At 53.7% G+C, this 17,895-nt stretch overlaps 1 long non-coding RNA gene across 1 annotated transcript; it reads left to right on the forward strand.

The window, feature by feature from the left end:
* Positions 1-188: 188 nt before the first annotated feature.
* Positions 189-15,482, forward strand: LOC128111822 (uncharacterized). The gene is made up of 3 exons (XR_008218765.1): positions 189-460; positions 536-731; positions 3,937-15,482. It is a non-coding gene; the product is annotated as an uncharacterized LOC128111822 (long non-coding RNA).
* The last annotated feature ends 2,413 nt before the right edge of the window (positions 15,483-17,895 follow it).

The following is a 17,895-nucleotide window of genomic DNA, read 5'->3' on the forward strand; positions in this document are numbered from 1 at the left end:
AGAAAAACTGTGGGTGGAAGTAGTGGTCAGGGGTACAGGAAGGGGGTCTGCCTCTCCCACAGGGCAAGAGCTGGGAGAAAGGGAGGAGGAAAATGCAGGGACTGGGGGAGGAAACTGGGGGAGCCAGATGGCCACGGGGGCGGCCAGGGATCCAGAAACTCAGGGAGGAGGCTGGGATGGGGGAAATGTGCTCACAGTCACCATCTGAGGAAGGACCGGGGGCAAAGGTAGGGTGCTGAGGCCCTGTCTGGCTTTGCCTTTCCTCAGCAGGGAGCCTCTTCCAGGAATCCCCCCACCCCTGGCCTGGGCCTGCTGGTGATACTGCGAACACCCATGTGGCTGTCCACACGGACACCTGCAGTTGGCCCTTCTGCACAGTGGACGCTGGCCTGAGCTCCAGGCCTGGGCATCACTGCTTGTCCCAAGGCTGGGAACGCTGCAATTGGAGCAGGTCTCACAGGTGAGGTCACTGCTTGCCTAGGGACTGCCAGCTCCTCTCAGTAGGCATCCTCCAACACCTTGTTTGCCCTCACAGCCCTGGCAGAGGCAGCTCTATGCACAGCCTGTGAAGGAGACAGCTACCATCGGCACTCCCCAGCACCCTGGGAGGCTGCTGACCTGCACCTGGTGGACAGGGGTCTTCATCGACTCCCCCCACCCCCAAGGAGCTCCTGCCTATTTGAGAAGACCAACCCAGCCTGCTGAGTCCAGGGGAGGGGCAGAGCTGGGAGGTAAGGCTATGTGTTCCGAAATGTGAGTCAGGACCATTGGCAAAGAACCTTAGGGGCTCTGAGCTGGACGTGTCCAGCAGATACTGGCACTTTCGGTGGCTTACAGAACAGAGGGTCCCATCTCAGTTCACATGCCTTTAGGATCAGGGGGTTCACTACCTATGCTGAGCTTACTCTGCGCTGACAGGCACTGTCTTGCCTCAGGCCACTTTCTGTTTCTGTTACCAACAGCTGGCCCACAGGTGGCCATTGGAAGCCAGCCCCCAGTAATGGCAAAGAAGGCTACCAGGGGACCACCTGCTGTACTGTAACCAGGCTAACAGTCGGAGATGCATCACTTGGGTGCTGCCTCTATAGACCATGCTGTCCCTTGTCCCTGTACATTCCCCTCCCCAGAGAGGGAAATCTGGGACATGTTACAGAGTGGGGACAATGGTCTAGCCAGGCTATCAATGAGGGTGGTATGGAGGCTAAGGGTGAGGCAGGGGACAGGGTACGCAGGCAATGGTCGGAGGTGTGTATGTGTGAGAGCATGCATCCTTTTTGACTGGCTCAGGGGGAGTGAGCAGGTTCTAATTTTCTGAGACGGCTCCTCTGGCAGTGGTATACACTGTGGGGCCTGCACACAGGAAGGGCCAGACCTGAGGGGTGGGTGATCCAGAAGGCAGGGGATGTGTTTCAAGTTGGACTTGACAGGATGGTCGGAGGCGGTGGGCAGGGCTCCCAGGCGTCTGCCCTAAGCAGCCGGCAAGGGGCGCCTGTCCCCGAGGAGGGGGTTCTAGGAGGAGAGGCTTGTTGAGGCCCAGGAGACATCTGGGCGGGGGTGTCGCGTGGGCTGTGCAGGCTGAGCTCAGGAGAGGGGCCCGGCTGGAGGACACATTTGGGAGTCGTGAGCATTTGGGTGATATTTACAGCCCAGGAATGGATGAGATCACCGGCCGGTGATGGGGAGGGACCTGGAAGGGGTGGGGGTTGGGCCAAAGCCCCAGGACTCCACTCTGGCCCACCCTAACCCCTCTTTATCCCTACTCACCTAGACTTGGTTCAGCTGGCTCCCTTAGGTAAGGTTCTGGGCATCAATTGGGCCACTGTCCAGCCTGGGTCTCTGGGTCCCTGAGGCTTGTGCAGGAAGCTAATTAAAGCCATGGAAAGCACTGTGGAGAGTGTCAGCCCCCCCTTGGGTGCCCACTGCTTTGCCATGGACACACCTGGCCCCCTTCCAAGGTTTCTAGGCCAACCACAGGGCTCCCTGTGATAAAATCCTTCCCTGTTCACAGACCTGGCTCAGTATCCCAAGCCCTGTCAAGGCCACACCACTGGGCATAATTTCTGGAGATTGACATCTGGAGCCTGGCTCACAGTGACTGTAGCTACCCTGGGAAATGGGTCTAGAGCAAGCAGCACTTGAGGCTCTGGGCTCAGAGCTGGGATCTCCGAAGGGCACTCAGGACCCTAGGAGGGTGGTGAGGTATGCCTGCAGGTCCTTCGGAGACCGAGGAGACAGAAGCTGCTTCAGGGCTGCACAGCTGGACTTAGAGAAGCATCTGTCCCATTAACCTCACTGGTGGGACTTGGCACAGTAATTGGGAGAATTATTTTTTAATCCTTAAATTAGTTCTGAAATAATAGAAGCAGCAGAATACGCAGCAGTTGATGTCCAGTTAGCGTCCAGTGAGAACATGCCAGAAACATGTTTGCGGAGAAGTGAGACTTTGTCAGATCGGCTGGGCACAGAGGGGAGCTGCAGCAAGGTGGGGAGCCCCTCCTCACAGTGGGGGGGCTGTGCCTTAGCCACAGTCCAAGCCCCAGGTCTCTGCCTCCTCAGCACGGGGTGGGAACCTTATGTCCAGGGCCCACAGGGACACTGCTGATATCCCTGGTGTGAAGGCCAGAGGAATGAAGAGACATGTCTGAACAGGGATGGACCTGAGGTCACACTTGCTTACATAAGTGCCTATGATTTTAAGCTTGCCCCCAGGATGTTCTGGAATATAGAAATGTCATAGAATTCTAGGTATCAACCTCTCTCCGTGTGCTGGGCAGCCTGGGATGTCATTTGGGAGGAAAACAACACTCTAGGCCATGGTGACCATGTGACCACTGCAATCACTTGTCTAGTCATATGGCCCCAAAGTCATCTCAAGCCACTGTGGATTTAGCCTTAAAATCAGCATCTCGCCGGGCAGTGGTGGCGCACGCCTTTAATCCCAGCACTCGGGAGGCAGAGCCAGGTGGATCTCTGTGAGTTCGAGGCCAGTCTGGTCTACAAAGTGAGTTCCAGGAAAGGCGCAAAGCTACACAGAGAAACCCTGTCTCGAAAAACCAAAAAAAAAAAAAAAAAAAAAAAAATCAGCATCTCCATGCTGCCTGAGCCCTCTTCACACAGCCTCTCATGCTCCAAGGCCAACCCATAGCCTGTCTTCTTGGCCCTCACACTCTAGGTTTGAGTGGAGCAAGGGCCCCCAACATCATGTAGCAAATGGTAGAAGGAAACCTGACTGGGCCTAGCAGGCTATCAGCTCACACCTACCTCAACTTCTGTGGGCACACTAGCAGGGCAATCCACTTGACATCCTGAGCCACATGCGCACACACACACACACACACACACACACACACACACACACAAACACCCCTACATCTACCTACCTCCCTGGCTCAAATAGCATATTCCACATGAGGGCTGGCAGGCTGCACATTATCAGCAGACACTCAGCTCCCTTTTGGACCCTGCCCTCTTGGCCCTGGACCTGGAGAAATGCCCTTCATGCTTCAGCACAGGCGGAAGAGGCAGGGCCCCATTCATCTAGGCATCTGGCTGGTTCATGCCTCTGTTAGGCACTGACTGTGTTCCAAAGGAAGCCACAGGAAGGAAGGCTTCCTGAGGGCTGACAGGCACTGCTTGAGGTTGCTCAGGCAAGCACAGACCTGGGCTGCTGCAGGGCTAGATGGGCAAGAGCGGGCCACGCTGCAGGTCCCGCATGTGTGAGGGAGGAGTAGCATATTATGCTCTCATGTGGACCAGCCTCAGTTCTCCTAGACAAAGCAAGAGGGCAGAGGACTGCTCCACTGCAGACCCAGCGTGGTGTGGTCTGCCCCTCAGTTCTCCAGAGCTGCTCCTGTGCGTGCTGAGGCCTCATTAAACCCACCGCCGACCAGCCCAACAAACACGAGGGACTAGGAGGCCTCCTATTTGTCTTTACAGAGAACTGTGCAGAGATTTATGGGCAATAAAGGAACATCCATCTCAGGGCGGGAAGAGGCGCGTCAGCCGGGCAGCCCCCTCCTCACACCAGAGCACTCCAGTTGCATTAATGATGCCGCCAAGGCTTTGCAGAGCTGCTGACAGAGGAGAGAAGAAAACGTGGGCAATTAGAGAAGGATGAAGACCTCGCAGGGCGAACTCTACACCCAGCTGCCAGCTAGGCTACCCTGTGAGGATCTGGGGACACCGAACTGAGCCAGCCATCTGGGGCCCGGGTTCTGGGGCAAGGCCCAGCCACTGTCTGATGGTTACCTCACAATTATTTTTGAAAAATGATGGAGGAGGGAGGGGAGGGGAGGGCAGAGATAAGAGGGCGGAACTTGTGCCCCTGGCCGAGCTGTGGGTTTCTGGGCGGCCGTTGGCACGCTGCTAGGCAGAGGGTGTAAGAGGTTTGGGTCTCAGGCGCTCAGGGACTCTGCTTAGGTGCCCTCCCTAGGGCTGCAGCTTCATCTTGAGGCTTTCTGGCCAGCCCGCCCCGGCTCCCATGCCGTCCTCTCTGCCCATCTTGCTGCTGTTACCTGTCAGCCTGATTACAGCTGCACCCTCCCTCTGCTTCCTCTAACTATCATGCAAGCTTGTGGTCTGTCCATCTGTCCACCTGCCGTCTATTCCATTGACTAGCCCTTCCCTGTTTCTCCCTCAAAGGCTCCGCTCTCACGGAGTGGCCACGGCCTTCATGCCATCTCATCCCCAGCCAGTACCTTCCAGGACCCTGTCTTTCCCAGTTCCACACAAGAAACCCTCCAGACCTGTAGAGGGACAAGTTGGCCCTAGGTCCTCGACCACAGTAGGGACTCCAGCCTAGGGAGTTGTGCTGCGGGCCCTCCGCCACCCTCCAGAAAGCCTTTGAGAGTGACTCCTTGGACCCCTCTTGACCCCACCACTGGGTTGGCATCTGAATGAGGTCCACGGATGGTGCCACTCCCCCTGCCCGGGTGAGTCAGGGCAGCTGCACTTGGGGGTTGGACGAGAGGAGAGAAGTTGCACGCAGCCCACTCCCCGAACTCAGGCCAGCAGCTGACTGCGGCTGTCAGCACCTCTGTGGGGTTACTCTGTACAGGCTAATCTCAGGGAGCAAACACCTTAAATTCAGCACTACCCAGCAGGAGTGGGCCACGCCTAGTGTACCTGCCACTTACCACTGAGGCAGCCTGGCACCTCGGCCAGCCCGGAGGAGTCAATGCAAATACCACCCGGAGTCACCATCACCACCCCTCACCCCTCCACCAAGGGACTTAAGGGGTCCTTCACTAACCCACTTGTATACCCACAGGTACAGCCCCCGCCCCCAGCCAGCAGAAGGACAGAAACACAGCCGGCTTAGAGGCCACAGGGACAGACAGACAACTGTGAGGGGAAGCAGACTAGCAAAGCTCCCTCCCTGGAGTTGCTGCACTTAGCGGACACAGACCCCCCCCCCCATCCCCTCCCGGGCTGGTAAAGTGAGGGTTGCCCTACTCCAGTCTCAGTTCTGAGAACTGAACCTGAAGGCAAGGCTCACAAGGCCAGGGTGCTGGGACTGGGTAGTCTTCGAGTCTAGGCCAGCACTGGAGAGGCTCCAAGAGGTAGATCAGGCAGAGAGCACCTTCTGCGTTCTAGGGAGCAAATGGTGAGCCATTCACTCTCAGCCCAGTGGGCCTTTGGTGAGGGAAACAGAGCAAGACCTGCCCGTAAAGCAGGTCGAAAGGCAGGATCCTGCATGCTCATGGCTCAGGGTCTGGGGTCCTGGATTTCCTTGCCCAGCAACTGTGCCAGACTGCCAAGAAGCTGTGCCAGCCATCATAGCACAGCTATGATGTGCTTCCTGCCTCCCACTGGCCCTGGCTCACCATATATGAAGCAAGAGCAGCTCAGAGATGCAGGACTTGCCTTACAAAGCCAATGGAAGCAGTGATACTAAAGAGGACGTCTCGTGGGACCTGGGGACAGGTCTGCATCAACACGGGGGAAGAGGACAACCTGAGGCTGGCCAGCATGAAGAAGAGTGAAGGAAGAAGGGCTCAGGACCCTGATCCTGTCACCCTGGTCCCTGGCACCTCCCTACTTTACCATGAGAGTGCACGGAGCTTTGTGAGGCCCAAACAGGAAATGGAGCAACGCCCCCACCTGTCAGTTCCACAGCTTTAGGTGGACAAAGCCAGGGTGGGAGTGCCTAGAACCATCTGGAAGGTTCCACCCATCCTCCCCTGAGCCTTCATGGCACCTGGACCTTCACCAATGCCATCTTGTCTTCCATATCCTCCTGCTTGGCTGTCCCCCACTACAGGGACCCCAAGCGTTGCTGGACTTCACCCCAAGGAAAGGGGCTCAGCCCCGCAGTCCCTCACCTCCTTAGGGCGGCCCAGGCTCCAGACCCAGCTACGGACTCTGGGACTAGGGGGAGCTGAGCTTACTTCTGGAGTGAGGTGGCCCAAGGGTGATGTGTAGAGAAAGGGTGTTACTTTAGGAGTGGGCCCAGTTCACTGACAGACCCTGCAACAGGGCATGCATGGGGGTGCAGACCCGCCTTCTGAAGCCTGCGGAGGTGGCACCTCCTGGGAGGGGGTCGCCTCTGTGTGGGGCTGCCCACTGTGAGGACCTCCTTGGTGGACCCCCACAACCCATGAAGTCTCCTTTCGCTGGCCTCGGGTCCCAGCCACCCTCTTCCTTCCGTTCCAGCTTGTGTGTGTCTCAGGGTCAGCAGCACCTAGCAGAACGTCCTGCCTGTGCTTCCTCCTGGAACCCAGGCTGGAGGCTGTGACCACCCGTCCACTGAGGGAGGAAGCCCCAGCTCTGGCTCTGTCGTATGCCTGGCAGATAACACAAGGAGACTCTTCCCAGCACCCAGGACACCACCAGGCTCTTACCCACAGACCTGACCCCTGATGGGAGCAGCGGAAGCCTCCGCCCCTTAGACTCCGCTGTCCATAGGTGCTCCTAACTTTGGCTCTTGTCTCTGCTCACCCCCACTGCCTCTTCTGCAGTTGCTTCAGTCTAGACAGGCCCAGGCATGCACCCAATGGTTAGACCTTCACATGGGCCCTCAGTAGCCGCCTGTGGAATTTGTCATGTCCTCCAGGAACCCACTTCCCAGAAGCTGACTGTTTGCTAGCACCGTAGGGAACCTGGGCCCAGGCCAGATGTTAATCCATAGGGAAGGGGAATCCACAGGGTCCTAGGGTCTGGCCTGGTTGTTGAGACCCCGCAGCCTGCTTCCTGGGACCCATGCCAGATCCTCAGACCCTAGGGACCAGCTCCAGGGGGGAAAGGTTCTGGGGTCAGGCAATGACTGAGCAGTTCCCCCCCCCCCATCCACTTCACTATCATACATCTCCAGATAGTTCCAGAGGCCTGAATTGGCAGAAGAGAAGATTAGTCACTGAGAGAGATCTGTTTTGAAGTCTCCTTTCTAGGCCCCAAGCTGCAGGCTATATATGTCCCTCCTCTGCACACTAGGCCCGAAAGAGAGTGAAATGCACCTGTAATTGGGGTTTGTGAGTTGAGGAACTCCCAGGTCTCGCCTGGGACATCACATACAGCACCCAACCCCAAATCTCTATGTGGTAAATTTGTGCCTTAGACCCACATGGTTGCCTGCACTGTGGCGGAGCCTTCATGATCTGCCTGCATGGATGCCTGCACTGTGGCAGAGCCTTCATGATCTGCCTGCATGGGTCCTCACTTCCACTCCCCCATGTACTTCTCAGAACCCGAGGTGGGCCCGGCTTCCAGTGCACACTTCGGGTGCCTCTGATGTTGCTGGGTGGCAAGCTGAGTTCTGCATCCAGCATGCCTGCAGGTGGACTTCCTGGGCCACCTCTCTTTGTCTCCACTGGGCAATGCTGTGAAACCCAAGCTGTGCGTAACCTTCCTGGACCCAAGAATTCCCTGTGTCATAGGCCCAGCACGCCCTGCCCCCACAGCTACCCTCCTAATTGGGCATTCTCCCTGACAGAGTGCCACGCGGCTGTCTTGTTCTCATTCTCATTCTGTTGACGTTGGCACAATCTTCTCTTTGAATCCTAGCGGTTATAGAGAAGCTGGAGCAGCTGAAATAGCTCCCAGCCCCTGGGGGCCCTCCAGTAGGTACAGTAAGGATTGCTCCTGGGCAGATGGGGATGGCAGATGGATATGGCCACACTAGCTCAGGCCAAGGCTTGGCCAGACCCTGCAGTTCCCCAGACTCGGAGTCCAGCCCCAGCTAGGCAACATGGGACTAAGCCAGTGTGTGTTGTCAGTGGACTGGGCCAGTCTGGGTGGCGGGATCAGAAGGGCCCAGATAACCTACCTTCGGAAGCTGCAGGACTCCAAAGGGTTTCCTGACCCAGAACTATCTCCTCTCAGCTCCACCCACCTGGTCCACACAGTCTGGTTCCCTGTTAACATGAGTCCAGCCCGCTAAGCCAGTGCCCTGGGTGGCTTCTATGCTGGGTACCATTGGAACACAGGCTTCAGACAAACTGAGCAGTACTCAGAGAGACTGTCAAGGCCAAGAGGAGAGGCGTAGTCCAGATAGACAGGTGCATCTGGCTGGCCATCTGCTCCTGGCATTCTTGATGGTCATGTCCCCTCTTTGAGACTTAGTTCTTACCCTTTCAACATGAGGTAATAGTGACAACCTCAGTGAAACCAGCAAGGATGGAGGCTCCAGGTTGAGAAACTCCTATACTTGCTTAGGCCCTGAGACCCTGTCTCCACGGTGCCAGGAGACTGGGCTCTAGTCACAATCTATAAAGGCCAGGACCAGGGCCAGGCACATGCTATGTTTGGGCAATTCTAGCACCTGCCTCCTGTTGCCAAGATTCCCATCTCTTGGGGCTGAGATTTCAACGGTTTTTAAAGATCATTTATTTGTGTGTGTGTCTGTGTGTGTATCTCTCTCTCTCTCTCTCTCTCTCTCTCTCTCTCTCTCTCTCTCTCTCTCTCTCTGTATGTGTACACATAAATATAGGTAGCCAAGGATGCCAGAAGTTACAGGTAGTTCTAAACCATGTGATGTGGATGCTGGGACCTGAACCCATGCTCCCTGGGAGAGCAGTACACAAATCACTAAACCATCTAACCATCCCGATTTCAACACACTTGATATATTTTGGGGTTCCCCCAGCATGTGCCCCCTGGCCAAGCCTAATTATTACCTAGACCCCTTCATATATGACTTCCTTCTGTTACCAAGCAGCCTGTCCTAAACCCAGCCTGGACTCCATCAACCCAGGACCCTCACCCAAGCATAGCTCCTGGTTGGGGTTCCTATGATGGGTCCCAGTCTCTAGGACCCCAGCTTCTTTCATGAATACCTGGCTGCTTAAGAAGGCATTCCTCTGACATGCTAGTTCCAGAAAGCAACCTTGTGCTAGAATTTATTGTCCTCTCCAGATGCTGCTGGCCTTCACCTCTGAGTCCATGAAGATGGGTAAAAAGACGGACCCCACTTTGCAACCTCCCATCTACAGGGACATAGGTCAGTTTCATCCCTGTTGTGGTCTGATGAGGAAACCACCCTAAGGCTTAGGAGATTCAGCAGCCTTGGCCTTCTTCTCTGGCAGTATACAGCCTGACCTTGGGGTCCCTGTTATCAGAATGCTCCGGCAGCAGAATCTCTGCAGCCCCAGCTCAAAGCTCTTTTCTACTGTGTGATGATTACCACCACTTACATTAGAATTAGAAGCTGCTGCTGCTGCTGAGACTGGCAAACCCCAGCCTACTGGACAGTACCTAAGCTGTAGACTTCAGAGGAGTGCAGGCCTAGCCTGGAGAAGTAGCCACATCAAGTCAGACTCTGGAAGTGGGCAGTGACCCCATGCTGGCCCACAACATGGTGAGAAAGTTCAGAAACAAGGCTCCTGTCCAAGAGTTGAGACCCCTGCTGGGATTAGGACAAAAATCATCCAGAAATAGTCATCCTGGTGATGGGCACCTTGTGATGTGGCAGGAGGGGACCAGCTGTGGTCATCAGAAGCATCTACAAGGGATTTGGGGCTTGTAGAGGGGACAGCTGCACCACCAGGGACTCTCAGAAGTCCAGCCATCCTCTTCCTCACCCCTGTGGGCCTCCTGGGGATAAGACACGTGTGCAGAGGGAAGATGTCAGGCCAGGGAGCCACGGCAGCCCTGCCTGCCTGGCAGACTCTACTTCTCCCATCAAAGCAGGGACCTGAATTCTTTTTACCAGAAAGTGGGGTCTTGAGGCAATGAGTAGCTGAAGGCCCTGATTTTGTCCTTCCAACCTCCAGGCTCAGGCCCCATAATGGCCTGGTCAGGACTTCATAATGGCCTGGTCAGGACTTCTAGATCAGTGGTTCTCAACTTTCCTAACTCCGCGACCCTTTAACACAGTTCCTCATGTGGTGACCCAACCATAAAATTATTTTCATCGCTACTTCATAACTGTAATTTTGCTACCGTTATGAATCATAATGTAAATATCTGTGTTTTCTGATGGTCTTAGGCAACCCCTGTGAAGAGACCATTCAACCTCTGGTTGAGAACCGCTGTTCTGGGTGGTATGGTGGCTGGGAGGGTTCTCAGTGGTGGGAGTTCGCAGAGAATCTCTGACCAGTTCCTCAGGTGCCACAGTGTGTGTGTAGTCAGAGGACGACTTGCAGTGGTTGGTTCTCTTTTGCCGTCACGTGGGTCCTGGGGACCAAACCCGGGTCTCCAGGCTTTACGACGGTGCTGCTGGCAGCGGTCCGTCTTGCAGGCCCCTGCGCCGTTGTTTCAGATGGAGCAAGTGTGTACTGTGTGTGCATTTGGCCGAAGGAGACTCTGTACTGCCTTCTCTGGACAGGGCTGAGCTGGGGAGGGTCAGGGCGTCCAAACACTGGCCCCCTTGGCATCCCCAGCACCCCTCTGGGTCTTTGCCTAGCTGGTTCCTCCCTGTCCTTTCTACCTGCTCCCTGAGTCCATCCCCACAAGGCCTCTTCAACCTCCTCTGCCTCCACACCCAGCTCCTCCTTAGTGGCCCTTACCCTGCCAGCCTGCTCACTCCGCGGCAACCTCACACATTGCAGACTACTGCTCTCTCCCAGAGTGCCAGTGACAGAGGCCGAAGGGACACAGATGTGGCTAGGGGGACTGTGGTCCTGCCTCAGCAGCCCGCTCTGCCTGCCCCACACTGACTCAAGACAGCCCTTCCTCATGGCAACCAAAGGCTGGCTGCATCCATCACCCAAGAGGCAGCTCCCCCATGCTGACTGTAAACAGCTAGTAGCTTCCTGAAGAGTAAAATAAATTGTTTTAACAGCAGAGCAGTTCCCTTCTCGGTACAGCTAGAGGCCGCTCCCCAGGAGCTCCCATGCCAGGCTGGAAGGCCTTAAGCTGCTCCAGCCTGGACAACTGTGGAGATCACAGAGGTATCAGGCTTGAAATAGAGGGTCGCATTTTCCTCCAGGGCATGACAGGTCCCACTCAATCCCTTACTGGAACTTCAGCCAGGCCGAGGGAGCTTAAGCCCATCTCCTACTTGCAACTCAAGGATCTGGCCCCATGTCTAAGCACTGTGGGATATGAGGGCGTTTTCAGAACCTGTGCTCACCCAGCCAAGCTCTGCCTTGAGGCCCATGCTGCAGAGCCCCACTGTGCCCCCCAGCTCCTGCCAGCTACACAGTGGGCATGGCCCCTCACAGACCCCTTCCCAGAGCCAGGAACTAGCAGCCACCCTTCGACTATCTACCAGGAACCAATTTGTTAGTATTTCACAGCCAGCTCTACCCACCTAAAACCTCTCCTGTCCTTGCTGTGAGGTCCACAGCATGTTCTAAGCATGTATGTGTCTGTGAGTGTACTGACAATGGCATGCTTGTCTGTGCTCTGACTTTACATATATACAGTATTTCTGCAAACAAGCTGCTTTTATGTATACATGTATGCACACATGCATCTATGTATACTGCTTTGATGCTTATGGGTACACGTGTCTATGAGTATGCTGCACTTGTGTACAAACGTATAAGCGTGTGTGCATGTGGGCATGTGTGTACATGATTGCCTGCTATCCCATGTGTCTACCTTTCTGAGCTAACATAAGCACCTTCACCTCCATTTTGGTCTCTGGACCTGACGTTTCCCCCTTCCCCCACCCAGAGAGTTACACAGCTGTCTTCATCTGACTCAGTACCATTGGAAGACACAGGAGCAATGTGTGTATCTCTCTCACCTGGCTGTATGACCAGCATTCAGTGTCCTGCATACTACCTGCCAAAAGAGGACACTTGGACCTGACATACCAGTTGAGCTCAGAGATTATATTCCTGTTACTCTGGCCTTGAAAAGGGCCCTGAAGCTGGGCAGTAGTAGAGCACGCCCTTTAATCCCAGCACTTGGGAGGCAGAGCCAGGCAGATCTCTGTGAGTTCGAGGCCAGACTGGTCTACAGAGTGAGTTCCAGGACAGGAACCAAAAACTACACAGTGAAATCCTGTCTCGAAAAACAAAAAAAAAAAAAAAAAAACGAAAGAAAGAAAAGGGCCCTGAGGTGGTGCTGGGCCTCTGATCTCCTGTCCTGTAGGTGAAGGGTGGGGTCTGGGCTAGACAGATACCCATGCAGTAGAGCAGACCACATATGACGCACTACCCACAGGAGTCAGGAGGGTGGGTCCATGCAGCCCCCATCCTCGCCCGGGCCTAGCCAATGCCTCAGCTCCTTCGCCTGGCTGGTACAGCAGCCTCAGCAAGACAGGAAATCTATATAACGCTGAGGGATGCTTCCAGTGAGGTCCGACCTATTGGTGGGTGGAGGGGGGACAAGGGTAGCTGGAACAGTGGTGTCTTGTTAAACCTAGCCCCACATGTCTTCTGAGTGAGCTGCACAGGGCCATCACATGGCCATAGCCAGGTCCCTCCCAGATCCTTTCACTCCCAAGAGACACCAGGCACAGGACCGTGAGTTCAGGTCCTGACAGGAGCTGGTAGAAACTCCACATCCTGGCAGGCACTGGCGCAGGAGGCCATGACAGGGACACTTTGCTAACCCAGGAGAACCTCCCCCTTTGGCCCCCTACCCAAAGTGGTCCTTCTCTGCCCCTCACCCACAAGCAGACAGGGCTTCAAAGGCCCCTCACTGGGGCCCTTCTTGCTGCTGCTGCCTGAGGGCACAGCTCATCTTCTTCCCAGGGGATCCGTTGCCCTGGATACCACCTGCACCCCCACCCTGGGCTGTCAGTGCAGATCAGAGAGGCTCTCTCTAGCTCCCCAGGCCCCTGAGCTAAGGATGACTGATGGGCTCAGCAGCTTTCCTCCCCATATCTGCTTGCCAGAGCATGTCTGGGGTATTGGGGAGTGTTTGTGAATGAATGGATGTAGGAATGAATGAATGAGTGAATGAATGAATGAATGAATGAGAACAAATACCCAAAAACCTGGAACCACCCCAAGCATGGGAAGCAGAGGTTTAGCGTTTTGTGGATAGGAGCTCTGCAGCCCTAGCCCCAGCCTTGTAGCCAGGACGATAGAGCACCAGGTTGGGATGTTTGTGGCCAGGTGCCAAAGACCCACTACATCTGTTTATGATGGGCCAGGGATGCTGTAAGAACTGAGGGGAGGAGACCCAGGGGGTCACAGAAGCACCTCTGCTGTTCTCCCAGCACGTTAAGGCTGTCCCTGTCAGCCCCCTAAGGCCAGCATCTGTGTGTGTGTAGTTTGGACCTTAGGGTTGGGTAGGAGTGGGACTCGCCATGAATGAACTTGATGCAAGTCCTAGAAGCTCCTTCCACTCAGAACCTAGTAGATTCTAGAATTTCTAGGAATCCAGTGACTTAGAAGAGACAAGCCCAAGTTAGTCTGGGATCTTTCTCTGTTGCTTGAAAGCCCTCATTTGGAGGTGTCTCATCCCAGCTAATACAAGAGATGTCTGTCACTGGACACAAATATGGAGCCAGGAAGAACCCGAGGCTGCCAGGAGGATTGCTCAGGCAGAAAGCTTTCTTGCTCAGGTATCTGAGCTGGGGCAGCCAATTTCTGTAGATTTGAACTTCATAAAACTGAGCCTGAGAAGTAACTGCAAGCCCCCAGGACGGGGAAGAACTGTGGGCCGTAGGGACGTGAGGAAATGGCCACCCCAGAGGTGTGCCACCGAGTTGCCCCTGTGCTGGAAGGTCTGGTCAGAACTAAAGCCTTTGTCCCTTTCCTGCTCTGTCCTCTCATAGCCCTTGGTCTTCCAGCCTGTCTGGTGACCAGTGTCCACTGGTACTCCTGCGGGTCAGCCTATCTCCTTCCTCCCCGCCCCCACCCACCCAGAGCTCTGAAACAGCCCGGCACAGACACTCCCCACAGACCCAGCACCCACACGAGGGAAATGTGGCTCCTCACACCTCACTCAAGGGACACTGGAACTCAAAGTCACCTACCCACTACCCGGGTCCTGGGTCCTGCCATACAGAGACCCCCTCAGCCAGGCTCCCTATCTACCCTTCTGAGCCAGCCTTCCTAGGAGCCCTGAGGCCCCCATGTGGAGAAGGGGGAGCCTGCCGCCTCCAAAGGCATGTTTTCATTAGTGAAAGATGAATAATTAATGCTATGGTGCCTTTGAAAACTGTTTTGGTTTTTGTTTTAAACGTTTTTTTCTATGTATAGAAGCAGCACTTCCGTTAGGCACAAAATTTATATTTTAATAAACACGACAGTTATTTCTTCAATCCCAGGTGCTCCCCTGGGTGGGCTGGTATGGGGCAATGAGACTCTGCCATTGGGCCCACTAACTGCCAGCCCCGGCACCAACACACGAAGCAGGAGCAGAGTGCGTGGAGCAGGGAAGGACCACTCCAATCATGGCACAGGTGTAAAAGGCTGAGGTGCATCCCTCGTGCCAGGCCTGGGGTGGGAGGCGTGGGTGAGCCCAGGGCACGGACGAGTTTGAGGAGGAGGCTGAGAGCCCCCTCATAGGACCACCAAAGGCAAGGAGTGACAAGGCCATCCTTCTGACCGTCCGTGGCTCCACAACACTCCAGTCTGGGAGTTGTCGAACACTGATTTCTTGGCTCTTCGAGCACGTTCACAAATCAGATTGCTTGGTGCTTTCTCGAAGGTTAAGTCAGAAACACTTATTCTAAAATTGCAAGCCACAGAGAGTTTGAAGAAGACAGTCTGTTGGTGCTCTCCAAGGCCTCTCCCAGGCTGCAGCCAAGGAACTGGCAGAGAGCCAGGTCCCAGAGCCCTTCAGCTCATCTGAGGCCAACAGTGTGCATGTCCTTCTACCCAGCGTATTGCCTGGACCTGGACAAGAGACTAAACACAAGAATTAGGATGTCTATTCTTTTTCTTGCAAAAAAAAAATTGTCATTAATTTTTTAAAGTGCGCAATATTGTCCTCAACAAAACACATTAAAAAATGAGTTGTCTGTTCCTAATAAATATTTTCTAGATTAAGTATTTGTAATGCTATCAATTATTTATCTCCATATATGGAGAATGCATAATTTGTAATAAAATGCAGAAAGGATTTTAATTTTTCTACACAATACATGAAATTGAGTTTTTGACTAATACATGAATAAATTGACTCTAATCCCTTCCTGTCACCGTGTATGGTATTGTTTTAGGTATAAATCTCTTATTTTATAGATGTTTTCAAAGAATTAATCTCCAATATTTAAGGATGGGCATAAATCTCTGTAACGGGCATTTCAGTAGTTCTCACATAGAAGCCTGTCTTCTCCTCACATGGCCCTGAATCACCAGCCACGCACGCCACAGTCACTCCAGGGCTCCATAAACAATTAGACTTGGTAATTTACATCGGTGCTGTGTTAACTCTGATGAGGCAGCACCCACCCAGCCCTTCCGCAGGCAAGAGGGGTAGTGACAGCCTTGTCCTGTGGGCAGAAGGTTCTAGAAGACTAGAACACAAGGCAAAGACATGGCCAGGAACATCCACATGAGGGTGGCAGGTAAAGGAGCCAGTCCGGTCCCAGCGGCATGGCCTACGAGCTGAATCCAGTACCTATTTACCAAGCACCTGTCTGAGGCCAGAGACAAGGGCATTGTCTCACTCTGGTATGATGTGGAGAAGTCACCACCAAATCTGGGCCTGGTTTGGTAAAGCCAAGAAGGCTTCCTGAAAGAGTTGACACTATGTGGGGTCAGTACTACCATGTTGGCACCTGTCTGTCCCAACAGCTCACAGTAGGATCCCATGAATCTGCTCTTACTCTGGGTCCAGTTTTGTCACCTGGAATCACAGGGTATAATAATTAGTTCTGATTGGCTTAAGAAACATCTAGGGGAAGTGAAGCCCAATTCTGGGTGTCCCTATGAGGGAGACAATTCAGTCACCAGAGCCCTGACTTAAGGAGCAGATATAAGCCTTGAGGGATTCAGTGATGGTGTTAGTGGATGGGTAAAGTCTACTCAGAGGAAACAGTCAGAGGAGGGATGTCCTTGAGGCCATGTCCCGGCCTGGTCTCCTGCCCTTTCTCGGCTTCCTAGCTGCTCCCACTCCCATAATGCTCTGCCCAAGCCCATGGGGCCATGAACAAAGACTTCCACGGCCGTCACATCCATGAGGACAGAAAGCAGAGTAGCAGCTGCCAGAGGTTAAAGCCTCTGCAAGTGAGCCAATAATAACCTTTGCTCTCTCAAGGATTTGGGTCATAGCTACACAAAAAAAAGAGAGTCACCGTGACATTGTCTCCTAGGCCACTTCATGTGGACACAGCGGGCCTGCCAGCTCTGCAGGGTTGCAATGGCTAACCTCCAGGAGACTGACCCTGCAGTAGACAACCAGGGTCAGACTTCCAGTCTACACTTAGCCAATCACAACACCTTAACTCCTGCCCACATTGATTAGATGGAAGGAGTCACATGACCTAAACTAAAGCAATAAAAAGACTTCTTTTGAATTTTTTTAAACCAAGGCAGAAGGGGTTCTGGAGGCACATTCCTGCTCACAACTCTTGTAAGTTAGGTCATATAGAAACCTATGATCTTCATTTGGGTGGTGGTGACACACGCCTGTAATCCCAGCACTTGGGATGCTGAGGCATGTAGATCTCTGTGAGTTTGAGACCAGCCTGGTCTACAAATCAAGTTCCAGGACAGTCAGGGCTACACAGAGAAACCCTGTCTTGAAAAACAAACAAACAAACAAACAAAAAACAAAAAGAAAAAAAAGAAAGGAAGAAACCTATGATCTTCATCCACCCAGTCCTGGAACGCTTCTCCACACAAATCTGAGGCTTACAGCAGAATGAAGGTGCTCGCAGGGGCAGGGAAATTCACGGACATGTAATTAATACAAATATACTAATAACTCAGCATGGCTTTTCTTTAAACAGATTTATTTGTGTGGGTGTTTTCCTGTATGTATATCTGTGTATCACATACGGGCAGTGCCTTGGGGATCAGAAGAGGGTGTCATGCCAGATCCTTAGAACTGGAGTTGTAGGTGACTGAGAGCTACCACGTGGGTGCTGGGATTTGAGCCTGGTCCTCTTACCGCTGAGCCATCTTTCAGCCCCAGCATTACTTTCTGGCTGAGTGACAGGAGTGAAGAAGGAATCAGGGCCACAGATTTGACTAAACCCTGACAGTGTCTACAATGTTGGGGACTACCAGTATGATTTCATACCAAATGCTTGGTAAGTGGAGAACCAGAGATTAAAGTGTGTTTTTGAAAACTGAGAAGTGAGCCCTCGGAATTAAAAACGGGACATCTACTTCCCACAGCTAGAGAACACAGAGAGCCCAAACATCATGAGCAGAAAGTGGACAACAGGGGGGTGAACTAGGCCAGTCACAAAAGGACAAAGGCTGTGTGATCTCACCCTTCCACGGCCGTCACATCCATGAGGACAGAAAGCAGAGTAGCAGCTGCCAGAGGCTGAAGCAGATGTTTAAAGGACACAAAGTTTCAGTTTGAGAGGATGAAAAGTTCTGCAGATGGATGACAGAGATGACTGCACAATAATGCACAGACACGCGATGCCCT

This window comes from Peromyscus californicus, unplaced genomic scaffold (genome assembly GCF_007827085.1).
Source record: "Peromyscus californicus insignis strain IS unplaced genomic scaffold, ASM782708v3 Scaffold_16__1_contigs__length_79575227, whole genome shotgun sequence".
Lineage (NCBI taxonomy): Eukaryota > Metazoa > Chordata > Mammalia > Rodentia > Cricetidae > Peromyscus > Peromyscus californicus.